This window comes from Sus scrofa, chromosome 1, assembly GCF_000003025.6.
Source record: "Sus scrofa isolate TJ Tabasco breed Duroc chromosome 1, Sscrofa11.1, whole genome shotgun sequence".
In the NCBI taxonomy this organism is placed as follows: domain Eukaryota; kingdom Metazoa; phylum Chordata; class Mammalia; order Artiodactyla; family Suidae; genus Sus; species Sus scrofa.
In genome coordinates this window covers 15,525,188-15,544,765 of record NC_010443.5, presented here as the reverse complement: position 1 = coordinate 15,544,765, position 19,578 = coordinate 15,525,188, and the positions used below count along the sequence as shown (strand labels likewise).

Below are 19,578 nucleotides of genomic sequence, written 5' to 3'. Positions count from 1 at the left end.
TTTGATCCCTGGCTTTACTCAGTGGGTTAAGGATCTGGCATTGCTGTGAGCTGTGGTGTAGGTCACAGATGCAGCTTGGATCTCGTGTTGCTGTGGCCGTGGCATAGGCCGGCAGCTGCAGCTTGGACTCGACCCCTAGCCTGGGAACCTAGGAAAGAAAGAAAAGAAAGGGAAGGGAAAGGAAAGGAAAGAAAAGGAAAGGCAAGGAAAAAGAAAAGGAAAGAAAAAAGAAAAGAGGAAAAGGTCAACTAACCTACACACCATTTAAAAGAAAGAATGTGACCAAGTGGCCGTATGAGCGGTAGAGAATAATAAATATGAAAATGATTTTGCAATGTAAGAAAAATGTGTGGCCTAGGGCAGCTGAAGAAAGCTTGACGGATTTGGTGAAATTTTAAACAGTAGTTAGAAAAAGTATGAGAAGCTCAAAAGGCATAACCCTCTATAGGTTATCCATTGCAGTGTAGACTTCTATAATGGAACCGCATTCAAGGCTAGCTTGAAAACTGTGGAGGCCTGAAACATAGCTTTGGGATACAGCTTTTTTAAAAAAATAAATAAATAGAAGTAACGTTTAAAATATTTGAACTGAAGACTAAATCAATTTCTTCATCACTAGATCAAGTCGTTGACATTCACCCACATGGAAAAAAATTTAGCTTTCCAATCCAGACCCTAAGTCTCATTCTGGGAGAAAACCCATTAAATAATGAAGGAAGGAAACAGTTGAAAAGTACATCTTTATTTTGTGGCGAATACAGTGAATGCTGGGGGCGCCTCACCATGTTTGCGCTTTGGGGTTATTGCAAATACCGACATCTTTGCCACAGTTACCAGACTGTTGGTTTGTAACTGACTTCAGGGTAGGAGCAAGTAGGAATTTATAGGCGTTATCCTTCCAGGAAGAGTAAGGAGAATGGTTTTTGGAGGCAGAGACTTAAAATTACCGATCTTTCAAAGGAGTTGAGTGACTCCTCCCCTGGAAAAATAAGTAGTTTTCAATCCTTTTTAAGTCAAATATTCCTTAGAACTATCACTGGGAATGGAGGGAAATGAAAATGTAGGCGGATAGGGTTCCAACTCATAAAGGGATTATAATAGAATTCTTTGAATTTCACACCAAAGTTTTACATTATTTCATTAAGTTTACACCAGTACATTTCTTTTTTTACTTTTAGTTTTATTCATATTTAGTGTTGTGCCAATTTCTGCTGTACAGCAAAGTGTTCCAGCCATATGCATATATGCGCACATTCTTTTTCTATTATCTTCCATCATGGTCCATCCCAAAAGACTGGATAGAGTTCCCTGGGCTCTGCAGCAGGACCTTATTCCCCATCCATTCTAAATGCAATAGTTTGCATCTACTAACCCCAAACTCCCCATCCATCCCTCTCTCTCCCTCTCCCCCTCGGCGATCGCAAGGCTGTTCTCCATGTCTGTGAGTCTGTTTCTGTTTTGTAGATCGGTTCATTTTGTGCCATATTTTAGATTCCACATATTCAGTGAGTTTTCTGGAGTGCAAGTAAATTACAGCTTGGCAGAGTTGTCAAGATTTACATGCTGCAAATTTCACTTTTAATAAATGGTATCGAAATGTTTGTAATGCCCCAACATAGCTGAATGAAATTGGGTTGTGATGATCATTGTACAACTATAAATGTAATACAATTCATTGAGTAATAGAAAAGAATGATAAAGCTAGAGGCTCTGATTCCAAAAAAAATAAATAAAAAATATAAATATAAATAAACATCTATATTATTATTAAAAAATTTAAGGAGTCTGGTCCTGAAAATAAAAAGTATAAAACTCTAGGTGGGCATTATAGAGGAATAACAGTTGGGCTGTTTTGTTTTTTTCTTTTAGAATTTGTGAATCGACTCTATGTAATTCGTAGTTTAAAAAAATTGGTAAATGTGTCTGCTGAGGTCTCATTTTGTCCTTTGTCACGACTCTAATCTCAGTTCTCTTCACTCACAGGACCAACATCTCAGTTCATCTGGAGCTACATTTTCATATTCCTTTCATGACTTTAAACACGTTACTCATCATCACACCCATTTCCTGTAAATTATAACTGTGATATTTGGGGACTTTTCTCAGTTTCCAGACTCTGGGTTTTTCAGATACTCAATTGACTTAGCAGTTTTACAAGGAGCCTAAGTAAACCGGGCTCATGTTAAATGTTCATGTTGCTTGTCAACTACATCCTGATTTCAGGTATGTTTTTAAAATGTTAAATGTATTTTAAGATAAGGAAACTTGATAGATAGTGATTTGGCAGGGACCCATTAAAGCTATCAGAGGTATCAAGGGCCCTAGTTCCATACTCTGTGCCACACTCACGGTGGATTTTGATTATGTGACTTTACAGAAGGCAGAACTGTGGGCTTTTTCTGTTTTAAATTTAAAATAATATCCTATCTTTAGGTGTTAACAGAGAGCATTTTTAAGCAGAAGGGAATGAAACAATTATTATCTTTCATGGTTGTGTTATCCTTAGCAGATAAATCAACGCCTTCTCCTGCAAATAACTGTGGATCAGCATACCTAAGATTTAGGTTCTCTCTAAGACAAAAAAAAAAAAGGACAGATAGGTAGATAGATAGATAGATAGATAGATAGATAGATAGATAGATAGATAGATAGGAATCGCTCTTCAGAGTCACTAGACAAACTTCAAAGTGGTAATGCTCATGAAAAGATGCCCTATTTTGATTTTTTTTTATGTGCATAACAATTTGGCATAAAACAACTGGCTCATCATGTCATTTACAGGTTTTCTAAAAAGTTAGTGTAATATATAATACTTATAAATGTCACACTTCCAGAGTGGGAGCAGCATGTCTTTTTTGGTTTGTTTGTTTTTTGCCACACCCATTCCTGGGCCAAGGATCAAATCCTCACCACAGCAGCAACAATGCAGGTCCTTAATCCAAGGTACCACCAGGGGACTCCAGGAGCAGCATGTTTTTTGAGCAGCCTTTTAAAAATTGGTTTTTAATTTTTTATTAAAGTATAGTTGATTTACAGTGTTGTGCCAATTTCTGCTGTACAGCAGAGTGACCCAGCCACCATATAAATATTCCCTTTCTTATGTTGTCTTTCATCATGAGATTGGATATAGTACATCATGGATATAGTTTCCATGTTGTACAGCAAGACCTTGTTGTCTTTCCAATCTGAATGAAACAGTTTGTCTTTCCAATCTAAATGAAACAGTTTGCATCTGCTAACCCCAAACTCCCAGTCCATCCCACTTCCTCCCTCCTCCCCCTTGGCAACCACAAGTGTCTCTGTGTCTGAGAATCTGTTTCTGTTCTGCAGATAGGGTCCTTTGTGCATATTTTAGATTCCATATATAAGTGATATCATATAGTGTTTATCTTTCTGATTTACTTAGTATTTACTTACTCTAGTTGCATCCATGTTGCTGCAAATGGCATTATTTTACTCCTTTTTATGGCTGAGTAGTATTCCATTGTATACACGTACCAGCTCTTACGTAAGATGTAGCTGGACCACTCTGGTGTACCCAATAGCAGCTCTGGTGACCATGTAGCATCTAATGGCCTGTTCTGTGATTAACTCCCCTCAATTGGTCCCGTTTTTTGGTTTACTGAGGACTTCTTTCTCCTGCTGTTCCCTGGGACCATCCATTCTTCACAAGACAAGAGTACAGACACTGCCCCTAGACAACGGGACAGATCTCCCTGTCCCTGGTTTTGTTTATTGTCTTGCTTTCAAATCAGAGTTTAGATTTTTTTTAAAAAATCTCTTGTTTTTTCATTTTCAGTTAGCTTCTCATTTGGAGCCCTAGGTTTTTCTTACTTTGAAACATTCTCTTTGTTAGGACTTAGATGCCTCATGAATAAGACTTGACTTATTCTACTCTAAACAGATGTGTGGCTGTAGAAATCTAAATCATTCAGAAAGGGCTGAAATCAAACATAGAAACCTCATTTCTTAAGTGACAGCCACTGCTAACAGTTGCTGTATTAGAATTGACTGTCACCAACTAATTTCTTTTCTAAAGCATCTACTGAACCTCTGCTCTTCAAAATGAGAATATTCAGCTCCTTTCTTCATCTCTTCTCCCCATGACTAAAGTGAAAAATCAGTCCTGGTTTACCCAGGACTTTCCCAGCTTTGGCCCTGCAAAGGATTTCCACATCCAGGAATGCCCCCTGGTCCCAGGAGGGTCAGCCCTTACCTATCACCTCCTAATGGATTAGATCCTAATTTTTGCAGTATTATGGCAATACTTACTGTTAGAGCATAACTATGGCTGCTTGTTTTGTCTGTAGATTGTTTCTAAAAATCAAAAGCCAGTGTGCAAATAGTATTTATTGTGGAGCCATAGAATATAATGAGATCCACAGAGAAAGAAATTCTACACTGAATCACTGAGCTTTGCTGCTTGAAAGAGATTTTTCCGACTCAGATTCCTTATAGACACTCCCCTGCTTGGGGTTATATTTGGTGCCTACTGTGTTTCTGTGTCCATGTTATTTCCATCCTGTTTTCATTTGGCGGACTTCCCTTTGAGTAACTTTTTATATATAATATGCACAGATGGATGGGAAGCTCTGTTACTGCGTGTTTGGAAATGTCTGATTTTGCCTTCACACTTGATTGATAATTTCAGTCTAGGTTCAAAATGATAGTTCCTCAACTTTGAAGGCCTTGCCCCTGTGATACCTACAATCTAGTGTAGCCGATAAGTCTGGTGCTAGACTGACTTTTATAACTTAGTTGATTGTATATGCGAGCGTCTGTTTGTCTACCTCTTTTTTTTTTTTTTTTTTTTTTTGTCTTTTTGTCTTTTGTTGTTGTTGCTATTTCTTTGGGCCGCTCCCGCGGCATATGGAGGTTCCCAGGCTAGGGGTCGAATCGGAGCTGTAGCCACCGGCCTACGCCAGAGCCACAGCAACTCGGGATCCGAGCCGCGTCTGCAACCTACACCACAGCTCACGGCAACGCCGGATCGTTAACCCACTGAGCAAGGGCAGGGACCGAACACTTGCAACCTCGTGGTTCTTAGTCCGATTCGTTAACCACTGCGCCACGACGGGAACTCCTGTTTGTCTACTTCTTTGAAGCTTTGGGGAGTTTCTACTTTAACCTGGGTTCTCTTGTTTCACCAATAATCTTTTCTTCATATGTCCTTTTTTTTTCATTTTAAATCTGAAGTTTCCTCTAACTCGGGATATTTTCTCCCCGTGAATATTTATCTAGAACTCCCCTGGATGGATTTTTGACCTCCTGGAAAAGATTTTTCATGTCTTTCATTGTTTCCTCTGGAGCTTTTCTTGGCTTAACTTTTGCAGCCCTCTGGATGAGTCATTGGCCGTATAAGTTCTATTATTTAGTCCATTGAGTTTTCTGTTTTGGCACTTTCTTACTTAAAATAATCTGAGAACTTTCCCATTCTTGTTCTTTTTTCCATGAAAGGAATGCGAATATCTGTGAACACTGTTCCAGTCCTTAAGAAAGTATTGTTCTGGACAGTGGTGATCTTGATAGATGATCTTCTTGGATTGCTTAAGATTTTTCTCTTCCAGTATCACACACTTCTTGAATTTGTTAATGCATAGATAGAATAGACTATTTTCCACCAAAACTCGAGCTCCAACGAAGTAGCCTGTCCTTTTTCCTTAGCGTAATTTAGGCTCCCCACCTTTCTGTGCTCTCTCACTGTTTTGGAATGTCCTTTCGTCCATCTCCTAACTCTTCCTAAAAGCTAGTCTGATTGCCCTCCCTGCACCCCATTGACAGAATGTTCTGGGACCTCTCCATATCCAGAAAGAGTCTCTCCTTTCTCTTAACATTCATTGAGCCTTGATTGAAACTTTCTTGTCATTGTCCTTTCCTCTCTCTTGCTGATAGAAAAAAATGGCTAATCAGTGGTTCGGGGCTTACCTATCTTCCTCTCACCTAGAAACTTCACTGGACTGAAACTTCATTTTTCAAATTATTTTATATTCCAGGAGTCTTCCAAGTAACAATTGGTCAATAGACGACCAAAATAGAAACTGTTAAAATTCTCTTTATGTAGCAGGGAAGAGAATTCTATAACCTGGATGCATTCGTAAAACGTCTTTGTGGTTTGACTTCAGTAAATTACTACTTTACATATAGCTTTTAAAATATATTCGGACTTAAGTTTAAAGAGTGAGAACCACTTATGTAAACATCATTGAATACCATTCTTTTAAGGAGCCAGGTAGCGTTATTTATATCCTTTCTTCACTTCCTCTGGAAAACCCATTTCTTTGGGGGAGGGCTTGAACTTATATTATACTGACCTTGAAAAGTGAAAGGAATTCACCTTGGTATATTTTAGCTCAGTCTCAGAATTCTCACAATTGCTGTTGAAAACTTCTTGACCCAAATCTTTGAATATGATGTTTTTTGTTTTGGGTTTTTTATTTTATTGGCGTACAGTTGACTTACAGTGAGTATGATGTGTTTGGTCTAGGGTTTTTTTTTTTTAATTTAATTTTTTTTATTTTTTTAAATTGTTATTTCCCAATGCAATTTTTTTCTACTGTACAGCATGGTGACCCAGTTACACATACATGTATACATTCTTTTTTCTCCCAGTATGTTCCATCAGAAGTGAATAGACATAGTTCTCAGTGCTACACAGCAGGATCTCATTGCTAATCCATTCCAGGGAGGGAGTGGGATGGATTGGGAGCTTGGGGTTTTCGTTTTGTTTTGTTTTGTTTTTTAGGGCCATTCCTATGGTTTATGGAAATTCCTGGGATAGGGGTTGAATTGGAGCTACAGCTGCTGACCCATGCCGCAGCCACAGCAACACTGGATCTGAGACGCATCTGTGACCTACACTGCAGCTTGCAGCAAGATCCTTAACCCACTGAGCAAGGCCAGGGATTGAACCCACATCCTCATGGATACTAGTTGGGTTCTTAACCCACTGAGTCACAACGGGAACTCCAAGTATGATGCTCTTTTAATTGGACTATCTGTTTTAAAATAGCAAATGATGGTACAAATAAAGCAATAAATCAGTTTGTTTAGAGAATTAGAATAACCCTTGTTTTATGTATACTTTAATAAAGTCTCCATTTCTCATTTTTGAAAAGCAGTTTTTCAGTTAGAGGTTCAGTGAAGCAGGAAGTGAGGCATGAGCTGGTGATGAAGAGCTTCCTGGGCGGGGCTCAGGGGCCTGGGTTCATCAGTCAGCAGTAGGGGACCCTTTTAAGAATTGAAGCAAAGAAGCCATGTGATCACATTCATCATATAGATGACAGAATGGAAGTGGCATTGGAGGCAGCCCAGAGGCGAGGTCGTGCCGTAACCCAGGTCAGAAGGTCCTGAAGCCGTGGACCAAGGCAGTTGAAATGGTTCCTGTCCATCTCTCAATTTTTATGCTGTATTCATTGTGCTGCCATTAGACTAATTCACTGGTTATTTTGTAAGAATTTAGTCCTTTTAGAGCTAGAAGAGATCTTGGAGATTCTTCTGCTGTCCTTTTATTTTACAAAGGGTAACACCTAAGGCCTAAAGAAATGGTTCTTCCAAGTCAGGCAACTCGGTAGTGGCAGAGTTTGGTCTTGGCCCCCCAAGTCTCCTGATACCAAAGCCAGAGCTTCTCTTGTGATGTTTTGCACCTGTCCTATCTTCTCTCTGCCAGGCACTTGCTCAAGCCAGGGTCCCACCTCAGGATCTGTCACCTGTCGTGGATGACACAGTGGGATATTAACTAACTTCCTATTCTATTCTGGTCAGCTTGTGTCCCACCTCTTCCAAGGGACTCAATTCTAATCCTCCTCACTCTTCCCAGTGCTCATTCTTGCCCAGCATGTTCAGAAGACCATCTTGTCTCACTTCCCAGAGAAAATAGCACTCACCTGAGAACGTACCAGCCGACTTCCTGCCACCAAATCTACCAACTCCCATCTGCCCGACCTTTGTTATAACAGCAAAAGTGTCTAATGCTGGGTCCTGGGTCCTGTGTCCTCTTGTAGTTTCAGGGATACTTTTTGGGGGGAGGAGGGCAGCGCACTCATGACATATGGAGGTTCCCAGGCGAGGGGTCAAACAAGGTCTACAGCTGCCGGCCTAGCTGTGGCATAGCTAGGATCCGAGCCACAGCAATGCAGGATCCAAGCCACAGCAATGCAGGATCCGAGCTACATCTGTGACCTGTGCCACAGCTCATGGCAACGCGGGATCCTTAACCCACTGAGCGAGGCCAGGGATCAAGCCCACGACTTCATGGTTCCTAGTCGGATTTGTTTCCTCTGCGCCATGATGAGAACTCCTTCAGGGATACTTTTGATTATTTTCCCTGTTCCAGTATTTTCAACCACTTCTTCTCCAAAAGGTGTGTCCTATCACCATTTATCTATCAACTGGACTTTTTCACTTAAAACCCACTTAGCCTACCCATCCAGTAAGCACGGTTCACTCTGTTATTCATTTAGTAACTATTTGTGAGCAACCACCATATGGTGGGTATTGGATATGCTGTCATGTACAAAAGAAAGGGGGACAAGATGCTAAACAAATACCTATATTTGCCAAATATTTAGATAGGAAAGTGCAATTCTAACCAATTTTATGGTAGTAGGTACTATATTTCAGTTTTTTCATAGGTGCTATATTTCAGTTTCATAGTAAAATTTGTGGCCGTGTGTCTGTAGCAGAGGCCTGCCCTTTGCTCTGGATTTAATTTCTTTTGTTTTTTTTGTTGGTTGGTTGGTTGGTGGTTTTTGTCTTTTTAGGGCCATACCCACATTATATCGAAGTTTCCAGACTAGGAATGGAATTGGAGCTGAACCCGCCAGCCTACACCACAGCCACAGCAACGCGGGATCCAAGCCGTGTCTGTGACCTACACCACAGCTCTCAGCAACGCCAATCCTTAACCCACTGAGCAGGGCCACAGATCAAACCTGCATCCTCATGGATACTAGTTTGGTTCATTACCACTGAGCCACTGTGGGAACTCCCGTGTTTAACTTCTTTTTTCTTTTCCATTATGGTTTATCACTGGATGCTGAATATAGTTCCCTGTGCTGTACAGTAGGACCTTTTTGTTTATCCATCCTATGGGTGATAGTTTGCCTCTGCTAATTCCAAACTCCCTGCCCATCCTACTCCCTCCCCCCCCCTCGGCAACCACAAGTCTCTTCTCTATGTCTGTGAGTCTGTTTCTGTTTCATAGGTAAGTTCATTTGTGTCATATTTTAGATTCCACATATATATGATATCATATAATATTTGTCTTTCTCTTTCGGACTTACTTTACTTAATAATGATAATCTCCAGGTCCATCCGTGTTACCAAAAATGACATTACTTCATTCTTTTTTATGGCTGAGTAGTATTCCATTGTACATACACACCACATCTTCTTATACATTCATCTGTTGATGGGTATTTTGCTTTGTCCATGTTTTAGTGTCTGGGTTTAATTTTAATATCATTGACCAAATGCCCATGCTATTATAAGCCATGGCACACACACAAATATCTGGGCTAAAAATGCACATAAACTGAATCTGACAATATATTAATCTATTGGTGGAGGTAGAAACTAAAGACCACATATATTTATTCTAAATAAAAGGCATTCTCAAATAAATAAACCATGCTTAATATAATCTAAACTTGCAAGATAAGATTGCAGAAAATCCTAATGGTTTTCTGTGAAGAAAACTGAAAACATTATTCAAAGAATCAGTTCAGCCTTTCTGAAACATTTTGTAACGGCATTCATAGTAAGTTTGAACCTTTTTAAATTAGCAAAATTACTGTGTGAGCACATGCTAGGTATGCTAATAGCAACCTAATCAAAAGAAAATGAGTTTTCTCAAGTACAGAGGTATGAGGTTTTTTTTTTTTTTTTTTTTTGACATTTACTGTAGGATACAGGGACTAAGAGAGGAAGTGAAACCCCTTTTTATCTTTCCCAGTAAGCTAGAATTTGCTTTCTTTTTTTATTATGCAATGAATTTTCTTACATTTATAGTTTAGGTCATCACAACCCAATTTTATATCATTTCCATCCCAAACCTACTCAAAAGAAAATGAGTTTTCTCAAGTATAGATGTAAAGTGACAAGGTTGCTTTGCATACGTCAAGTATAACCCCCCTAGTTTCCTCATGGGCTACATAATTCAATTTTAGCATTTCCCCTCTTTTTGTGTGTGTGTGAAGACCACACTTGCAAAGCCAGAGATTTCCAGGAAGTACTAGTTGCTGTAATGGTGGGGAATGTGTTGATGAAACACTGTTTGGAAGGAACTGTTAAAATGTTTCATTGGAAGCCAGCCCTCCATATTCAGGTTTTCCCGAACCTGAAAGCTCATTGAAATAGATTCAAGAGGAATGTTAAATCCAAATTCTGTCATATACTTGGTAGTTCATTTTTTAAAAAAAAAACTGATATGTCAAAGCCTGTTTTTCTTGACTGATGTGGAAAGGCTGAGAAGAGAGAGAGAAAAAAAAGGTCTTCGGTGAAAGGAAATTACCTTTCTAAATATAACATTCTAAAGTGACGTAACAGTTTTTTCCCATATGTTGCTTGAATAAAAGTAGTGTTTTTACAGAAGCATTTTACAGTGCTCACCATTAAAGAAAGTGGGAACCACAAATTCAAATTTCTCAAGCTATCTCCCCGAATATTTCTTTATTAAATAACTAGCAAGAAAGAAACATGATCTCTTTGGTTTCCTTTTACTAAAATCTATTTTACTTATGAGACAGTCCAACTTTAAAAAACCACAGCCACCTGCATTCTGTTCATTTTAGGGAATTTCACTATGTAAACGAACATCATTCATTTGCATTGTCTGCTAACACATTCTGAATCACTCAGAATTATTGATGTTGGTTGGAAGCAGTTCTTGGTCTCTACTCTGTATTCCTCTAACCTGTGAAAGGTGTTGCTTATCAAACGTTTTTGCTTAGAAATGCTCATCCGTTTCTATAATTTCCTCCATTTTATTAAGCACAGAATCTGCCAAAACTTTGTTGACTTTCACAGCCACCATCCTTCTTATTTATGTCTGTACTTAAGGATCTTTGGAAAGTCTTATCCGACTCATAATATTCCTCCACTGGTATACTACGAAGCCCCACATTTTATATTAGAGTTGTAATCTTTTTATGCTTCCGAGAGCACACTGTAATGTGCTGCCTCTGCACCGTTGCTAGCTAACTCTGGGACAGCCCATCCCACTGACTGGAGGCTCCATGAGGATAAGAATTGAGTCTGTCCTAGTCACTGCTGGCTCCTCAGTACTCATGCCTGGCGCATCATTGGTGCTCAGACGTTGAATGCATTCAGGGCATTGTAAGGGTAACACAGGTTGCTCCGGTGATAGGAAAGTGTTGATAACTGTATTGCGGCACTTACAACGTAGCTACCATCCACTCGGTCAACCGAGATGCAGCCCTCCATAGCCTGCCAACTTGGGCAGAGGCTCTGTATTTTTCCTTACAGTCTTAGGGCCTTAACAGCACTTAAATAAAGCTCATTCTTCACGAAAGATTCACAACTTCACATTCTTGCCCACCGTCCCCTCCAACATTAAAAAATAAAGGAATACCGTGTTGGAATCCCCAGTTCTGTTTGACCAGCTTTTCTTACGAGGAGGCCCTCTTTGCTATAAGAATGAAAATAGAGGCGCGTACAGGGGAATATGAGGAAGGAACCACCCAGTCTAACTTCTAATCTCTGGTTTAGTATTAGAATTAAGGATCCTTAGTCGAGTAATTATGCCAACCGTTAGTCTCTTTAAAAATATAAACAGGAAATAGCAAAACCTAAGGTCTGAGCCATCAAAATCTGGTGTGCAGAGTTTTTGTTGTCTCTTTGCTTTTTCCATTTCCTTTGTAAGAGATTCACAGCCAACTGACCATTAAATATAGCCCAGATTTGGGAAGCATCCAGTATCAACCTAGCATATCTTAATACCATAGAAAGAACTTTCATCGGTTCTACCTACACACAATTGGTGTGTGATCCCAGGGAGCCCAGAAACTGATACCAACTGAAGACTGAACTTGTCATTACATTAGTTTTATTTCTGTGCAGCATGCAGTGCCTAATGAGTCGTGCAAACCTGATGTATAAGAATTGAGAGGACAGAACTTTCACTTTGACAAGTGTTTTCTACTGTATCTGTTAAAATACAACTGAAAATAATTCAACTAATTAAAAATTGCTTCATATATGCAGTTTTCCCAAGAACACACCCATTGTGTAATATGAGATGAATTCCTGCAAGACTTGGCTTTACTCACTCTATAACCTCCATGCCTGGCATCGTGCCTGACACACATCAGGCATTTTTACTATGTAGTTTAATCAAATTGTGTGGAAAACTAGTATATTTACTGGTTAGGAAGCCAATAACTATTAGTGACTGAAAGACGTAGTTTGGACCTCTTCTCCATTCTCTCCACTTCCAAATTCTAAGATTTTGGTTTTTCCAGTGGTTGAGACCCACTGGATTTCTTTTGAAACATGAAATGACCAATTAGAGATAGAAATTGACCTGAGTTTGCAAGGAAAGCTCTAGGGTGTCTGCCTTTGGAGGCTGTATAAATACAGAAATGTGTGTCTGTATACAATGGAGCCTAAATACTTGTTAAATGAATAAATAAAAATTGAGCCTAAGGTATTTAAATAATTACCTGCTTGAATGAAAAATGTTTATGATTGTTTAATATTCTTATTCTAAAATGTTTGATCATTTTAATTTCCTCCCCCCCTTCCCACCTTGGTCAGCCAGTTTTTTGTGTGTGAATTTTATAGCTGGTGGGGTTTATTTATTTATTTATTTATTTAGCTTATGTCTGAATAATTATATGTATCTATGGCATTCGGGAATCAAACCTTCATTCTAAAAAACAACTAATAAGCTTTTGATTTAAAAAATGGAGTTCCTGTTGTGGCTCAGTGTGTTAGGAATCAGACTAGTACCCATGAAGATGTCAGTTCGATCCCTGGCCTCACTCTGTGAGTCAAAGATATCACTTTGCTGAAAGCTGCCATGTAGTTTGCAGATGCAGCTTGAATCTGGCATTGCTGTGGTTGTGGTGTAGGCTGGCAGCTGGATTCAACCCCTAGCCTAGGAACTTCCAGGTGTCACAGATGCAGCCCTAAAAAGAATAAAGGAAAAAAAAAAAACAAAACAAAAAAAAACCTAGGAACTACTTTTCTTATTTTTGTAACTTTTCTGTATATTTCCAGATAAATTTCTTTCAAGTTAATAGCCTTTCTAGAAAAAGCAGGATATATTTTTAAAGGGTATATTTTTGGAGTTCCCATTGAGGCTCAGTGGGTTAAGAACCCCCCTAGTATCTCTGAGGATGTGGGTTCAATCCTTGGCCTTGTTCAGTGGGTTAAGGATCTGGTGTTGCCATTAGCTGTGGTGTAGGTCACAGACAAGGCTTGCATCCCAAGTTGCTGTGGCTGTGGCATAGGCCAGTAGCTGCAGCTCAGATTTGACCCCTAGCTTGGGAACTTCCATATGCTGCAGATGCGGCCCTAAAAAAAAAGAACTCCAACAAACTCATAAGAAAAAAATTAATCCAATAGGAAAATGGGCAAAAGGCATGAGCAAATGCTCACAGGGAAGGAAACGTGATTAGTCAACTCACATATGAAATTATTCTCAACCTCATTGGTAGAAATGCAAATTTAAACCATAGTAATACCATATCTCACTCATCAGAATAGCTATAATTAAAATTTTATTGTAGCAGGTGTTGCCCATAGTATGAAGCCCCAGGAACTCTCACATACAGGCGTATGTGAGAGGTATTACAGGTTCAGCTAGACTATTGCAATAAAACTAATATCACAATAAATTGAGTCACACAAATTTTTTGGTTTCCCAGTGCATATAGAAGTTATGTTTGTACTCTAGTCTATTAAATGTACAAGAGCATTACACCACAGAACCAATGTACATACCTTAATTTTTAAGTACCTTACTGCTAAAAAATGCTAGCCATCATCTGACAACACAGGGTTACCACAAACCTTCCATTCGTAAAAAATGCAATGTGTTTGAGGTGCAATAAAGCAAAGCTGCAATAAAATGAGGTATGCCTGTAGTGTGGGTGGAGTGTAAATTGGTACAATTACTCTTGAAAAAAATATTGTTATTATGCAGTAAAGTTCAGCATGTGTGTGATGAATAATCCAGCAGTTCCATTTCAGGTAAATACAGTGTAAAGACATGAATACAGGGGACCCTGTACAGCATTGCTTGTAATAGGAAAGAAAAATGGAAACAGGCTAAAGTTGCAACAGTAGAGCATGCAAATATGCCACAAAGTAGCCAGTGAAGTTCAAAGAGATATTGTCCCTCAGCTCAAACAACTACACTGAAAAGCCACATTGAAGAAGCTCACAAACATAATACTGAGTAGGAGAAAGCACACAGAATTGATCAGAATGGGATTCCTCCACGCGGGCTCATTTGCAGGCCCCATGTGTTTGCAGGATGGCTACAGCAACTCTGACCTTTAAATCCTGTCTTGCCCACGTCCAGTAGGGGCAGGAAAAGTTCTGCTTCCCCGGTAATTTTAATAGAATACCCCAAACTAGGTCTCATTGGCCCTGATTGGTGTGGCTTGGGCCACGTGCCTCTCCGTGAACCAATCACAGTCATCAGGGAGATGAAATAAGAGAAATGGTTTAGCCTAAATGATACCATCCAGAGCTCCTCGGCTGATTGTGGAGCAAAGGAGAGGGAACTGCTGCCCTGGTGGCCAGAGAGAAGGTAGATGAGTTTGGGGCTTCCAGGACTACAGCGATATTCTTCTGCCCCCTTTCAGCAGCCAGTTTAAGGAGGTTGGTCCTTAAACCTCTTCACCTTAAACGACGTTACACCAGCATGGTTACCTGCTTATGGTCTCGAAGGAAATGAGGCAGCCCACAGAAACGCAAGCGGAACGGAAGACGAGGTCTCTAGGTTGCGGTGGACCTAGAGTCCCGAGTTACCTGGCCTTCTCGTATCGGAATGGACAGGTGTGGGGTGGCACTCCCAGATGGCAGGGGTAGGGCAGACGCTGGTCCAGATACAGAGATTCCTTTTGGATTCACACCATCCCAATATGTATCCCCCAGAAATTCTCGTGTTACCGCTGGAGGACTGCTTTCCAGATACCTGGGCCACGAACCGTGGGAGAGTTGCCCTTTTGTGGCCTTTTTACTGTTGAGTGCGTTGTAGTCTAGATGAGCCTAAGGTCCTCCTGTGCTTTCTCGTAGCCCCTCGGGTGGATTTCCTCCCTCACTTCATTTCTTCTAGGAGTTCGTGTGTTTTACTCAAGAAATAAAGATAGGAGTTCCCGTTGTGGCTCAGTGGTAACGAACCTGAGGATGCGGCTTCGATCCCTGGCCTCACTCAGTAGGTTAGATCCACCATTGCTGTGGCTGTGGTGTAGGCCAGCACCTATAGCTCCGATTCCACCCCTAGCCTAGGAACTTCTATGTGCCACAGATGGGGCCCAAAAAAGGAAACAAAAAAGAAATAAAAATACTAAATTTCATGCTTATGGACAAATCTTTTGGGGCTCCTGTATTTCAAATAGTTGACAATGCATGGAAAAGCGTTTATACCTTGGGCATTTGCAGAGTCATTATCATAAATAGAAGTCTTTTTTATCAGACATAACTTTAAATCATTTCTTCTTTAAACCATGTCCATCTCAGACTATTCAATCTGTGTTTACCTAGTACTGGGTGTAAGCATCTTCTAAAGCTAACAGGCCTTTAATTTTGTCCTGATATAAAGAGCAAAGGTGGTCCCTTTGTGGGTAACTTTTGTTAACATTTAATCTGGAATGACTAGAATCAATCCTGTAGTTGTTGTCAGGGACACTTGGCTTTAAGTTTCCCTCCTCACTGTTGTCCAGAATGAAAGGTGGACTTCCCATTGTGGCTCAGGGGAAATAAACCTGACAAGCATTCATGAGGACACAGGTTCGATCCCTGGCCTTGCTCAGTGAGTTAAGGATTCAGCGTTGCCGTGAGCTGTGGTGTAGGTTGCAGACTCAGCTCAGATCCTGTGTTGCTGTGGCTCTGGCGTAGGCGGGCAGCTACAGCTCCGATTTGACCCCTAGCCTGGGAACCTCCATATGCTGCAGATGCGGCCCTAAAAAGACAAAAAATAAAAATAAAATGAAAGGTAAACTTATTTTAGACACTGTAGCTAAAAAGACATGGTGACAAAGTGAACTTGTGTCTCCCTTTGAAAACCAACCCTGACATTTTATTTGTGTTTATTCTCCAACTCCCATTAGTTGTGGTTTGCCTATAGAACTTATTTTAAACATCACCTTGCATGTACTCCTGAGTATAATATAAGTTTCACATTGTTCTTTGGCCAAAAGCGGTAAAATGTGGCTGTTTTATTGTGGTTCCGTGAAGTGCATAGCATTTGCTTTGCAAAACCAAAGCATCGGTGGCTATTTAGAACATTTCCCTAACCTTCCAAAGTGTAGTGAAGTGTTTGGGGATATTTTATATCAATTTCTATCAGTATTTAATGCCCTGAGTACAATAGATTAGTGGATGTTGCATTTAAGGCCGGATGATCAAATATTCTTAATGTGGTTTTTTTTTCTAAAAATTCCATCACGAATTTATAGAACAGCCTCCGAGATGCTCAACATTCACCTATAAATAAGCATCGCTGGTTATAAAAGCCTCTTGCTGTTCTCATATTCCTGTAATGTACTTTACCTTCTGCAGACCCAAAATTAACTCTCATTGGTTTACCTCCTATTCAATGTCCTGGCCAGATGATGCTTTTTTTTCCCTTTCTAAAAAAGTACATTTATGCTTCTCATCATTTCTCATGAGGAAACCATTGTCCTAAAGCTTTCCTTAAACATTTTCTCTATATATTCTTTACTGTCAGTGTAATTTTTCCGAGTACGATCTGTTTTCAGACTGTCCCTGTTTTCATTCTTTTAGGATTGGTCGTTGCCACCACTGTCCCCAAAACATTGGTTTTTATGTATTATGTTTCCAGTCCTCTGATGGCACCTTTACCATTGCCAACAGAGGATTTTTTTAGATGTTTCTCTTGAGTTTTCTAGGTATTCAGCCTTGCCCCTGCTGATGGTGGTGTTTGGTCTGTTCATTTCCTTTCACCAATACTTTTGTCTTGGTACTTTTACCTGACGGTTTACAAAAACATCTGTTGGTTTTAGATCTTTCTAAACATCACAGTGAATGATCTTTCTATTTTGAAGTTACTGAGAGGTTACCAGTGAAGCCCTGAGTTTATCACATACTGTTTTATCATCTTTGAAAATATGAATATGCGTTGATCTCGTGTGACCTATTGACAGAGCATAAGAGATCTATGTATATAATATGTATAGAATAAACCCAGTTTATATTGTTAGAGCATTACTTTAATATACTAGAAATCAACTGTTCTGGGCACTGTGTTTAATGTTCTTCTAACTTATTTATCTAAGCCAAATAAGCCTCTGTTTTTCCCTCGGTGTCTTATCAGATTTGATTATCTGATAAGCCTCACCAAACAAACTGAAGAGTCTCATTTGTTTTATATCCCGAAAGCTTTTTATGTAGCTGGGGAACTGATAATCCTTGAAGTAAGCCATATTTCTTAGCTTTTCAGCTTTTATATTCCTGGTTCAGTTTTAATAATTAAATACCACCTTAGACAATTGTTTCCATTGAGATGTTGAAATGTGTTCACAGGGATCTTTTTATATGACCCTCTCAAATCTTTCATCTCTTCCCATGACTGTGATATATTCTTTTAATAATCCTAGTTTCATGTTGGATTTTAAGACTAGATTTGCCTGAAATCTGTCCATTACATGCTGCATTCTGTAATGAACCAGAGACTGCTTTTTAAACATGAAAATCACAAATTCCTGCTTTTATCTTTTTCTGCCTTTCCTCTATTATATTTATTGCCCTCTCCAACTTAAGTTTAAATGTGTAGTTCATTTCTTTGTTCTCTCCAATTTCAAAAAAAAACCCAAAACTGTTACTAGGGTCACAAGTAAAACTGCATTCTTATTCCCCAGACAAAAGGAAATTAACTTACTTTAACCTCCTGTCCCCACTCACGTCCTCATTTTTCATAGCATGATCCAGGATTTCAGACTTAGATGAACCTAATTATTATGATAGTTTTAATATATATATATTTTTTGAGAATTTGGAAGTTTGTGCTCTATTTGGGTTCTTTTCATTTAATTAGCATGCTCTATTCCTTAGTTACTGCTTTTAATGCTCACTAGCAGTGCTTCTACCTGACTCCGTTTTCACTCCTTTTATTTGGATTCATCTCACAGTCAAACAGAAACATTTTCAAGTAACTTTTGTTCATGAAGATACCTAGCTGTTAAATTTCTAGAGACATTTCTTTGTCCTATGTAATGTTTATGGTTCTTTCTTTTCAAAAATAGTGACAAAAAAAAATTGGGTAAAAACCCAATTTTACCACATGTAAGCATCACCCCCCATGAGCTTCTATGTTCTTTCTACCTTCCCACCCCAACTTCTTTGCAAGGATGGCAACTGCAAGGAATTATTAAATATAGCCATAGAGAGGCACTTAGGGATAGAGTGGGCATGGCCTTAAAAGGCTGTTCCCATCCTGGGGAAGACTTGTGTTTCAGGGATAAGGGTACCGGGGGTGAGAGTGGGTGAAATCATCCACTCTCTTTCTGCTTCTTGGAGTTTCATTTCTCTTCCTGGTAGAGGAAATTCTTCCTGGCTCTTGGCAAGTCACTGAACTTAGTTTAGAGTGCTATTGAAAAATTCAAGTCTCTTTCGAATTTTCTGAGCATTTCAAGGGAAAGGGAAAATCAAGGATTGGACGTCAGTAACTTTCTTACACTACATCCTGTAAGTTTTTTTAAATTAAATTGTTACGATAATTGCTATAGGTCCATTATAGAGCCATAGCATAGATGTGGCATTTTTCTAGGAAAAGTATGGTCTTTTTTTGCATCCAGTCTTCCTTTTGCCACTCAAAATTGGCTCAATTTATCTGGACCAAACCGCAATTCACAAGATATGTATACCCCAACGTTCATAGCAGCACTCTTTACATAGCAAGCATGGAAACAACCTAGATGTCCATCAATAGATGAATGGATAAAAAAGATGCGGTATATACATACTATAGAATACTACTCGGCCATAAAAAAAAAAAAGAATGAAATAACGCCATACGTAGCTATATGGATGGACCTAGGTATTATCAAACTAAGTGAAGTAAGTCAGACAAAGGAAAATACCATATGATATCACTTATATGTGGAATCTAAAATAGAACACAAATGAACTTATCTATGAAACAGAAACAGACTCACAGACATAAAAAGCAAGTGTGGTTGCCAAGGGGGAAGGAGGGATGGATTTGGAGTTTGGAATTAGCGGAAGCCAACTATTATGTATAAAATGGATAAACAACAAGATCCTGCTGTGTAGCATAGGGAACTATATTCAATATCCTGTATTAAACCATAATGGAAAAGAATGTGAAAAAGAATATATATAATATATGCATAATATAGGAATAAC

At 39.3% G+C, this 19,578-nt stretch overlaps 1 protein-coding gene across 1 annotated transcript in view; it reads left to right on the top strand.

Moving 5' to 3' along the window:
- The window catches only part of PLEKHG1 (pleckstrin homology and RhoGEF domain containing G1), a 246,591-nt gene that overhangs the window by 43,459 nt on the left and 183,554 nt on the right, over positions 1-19,578 (top strand).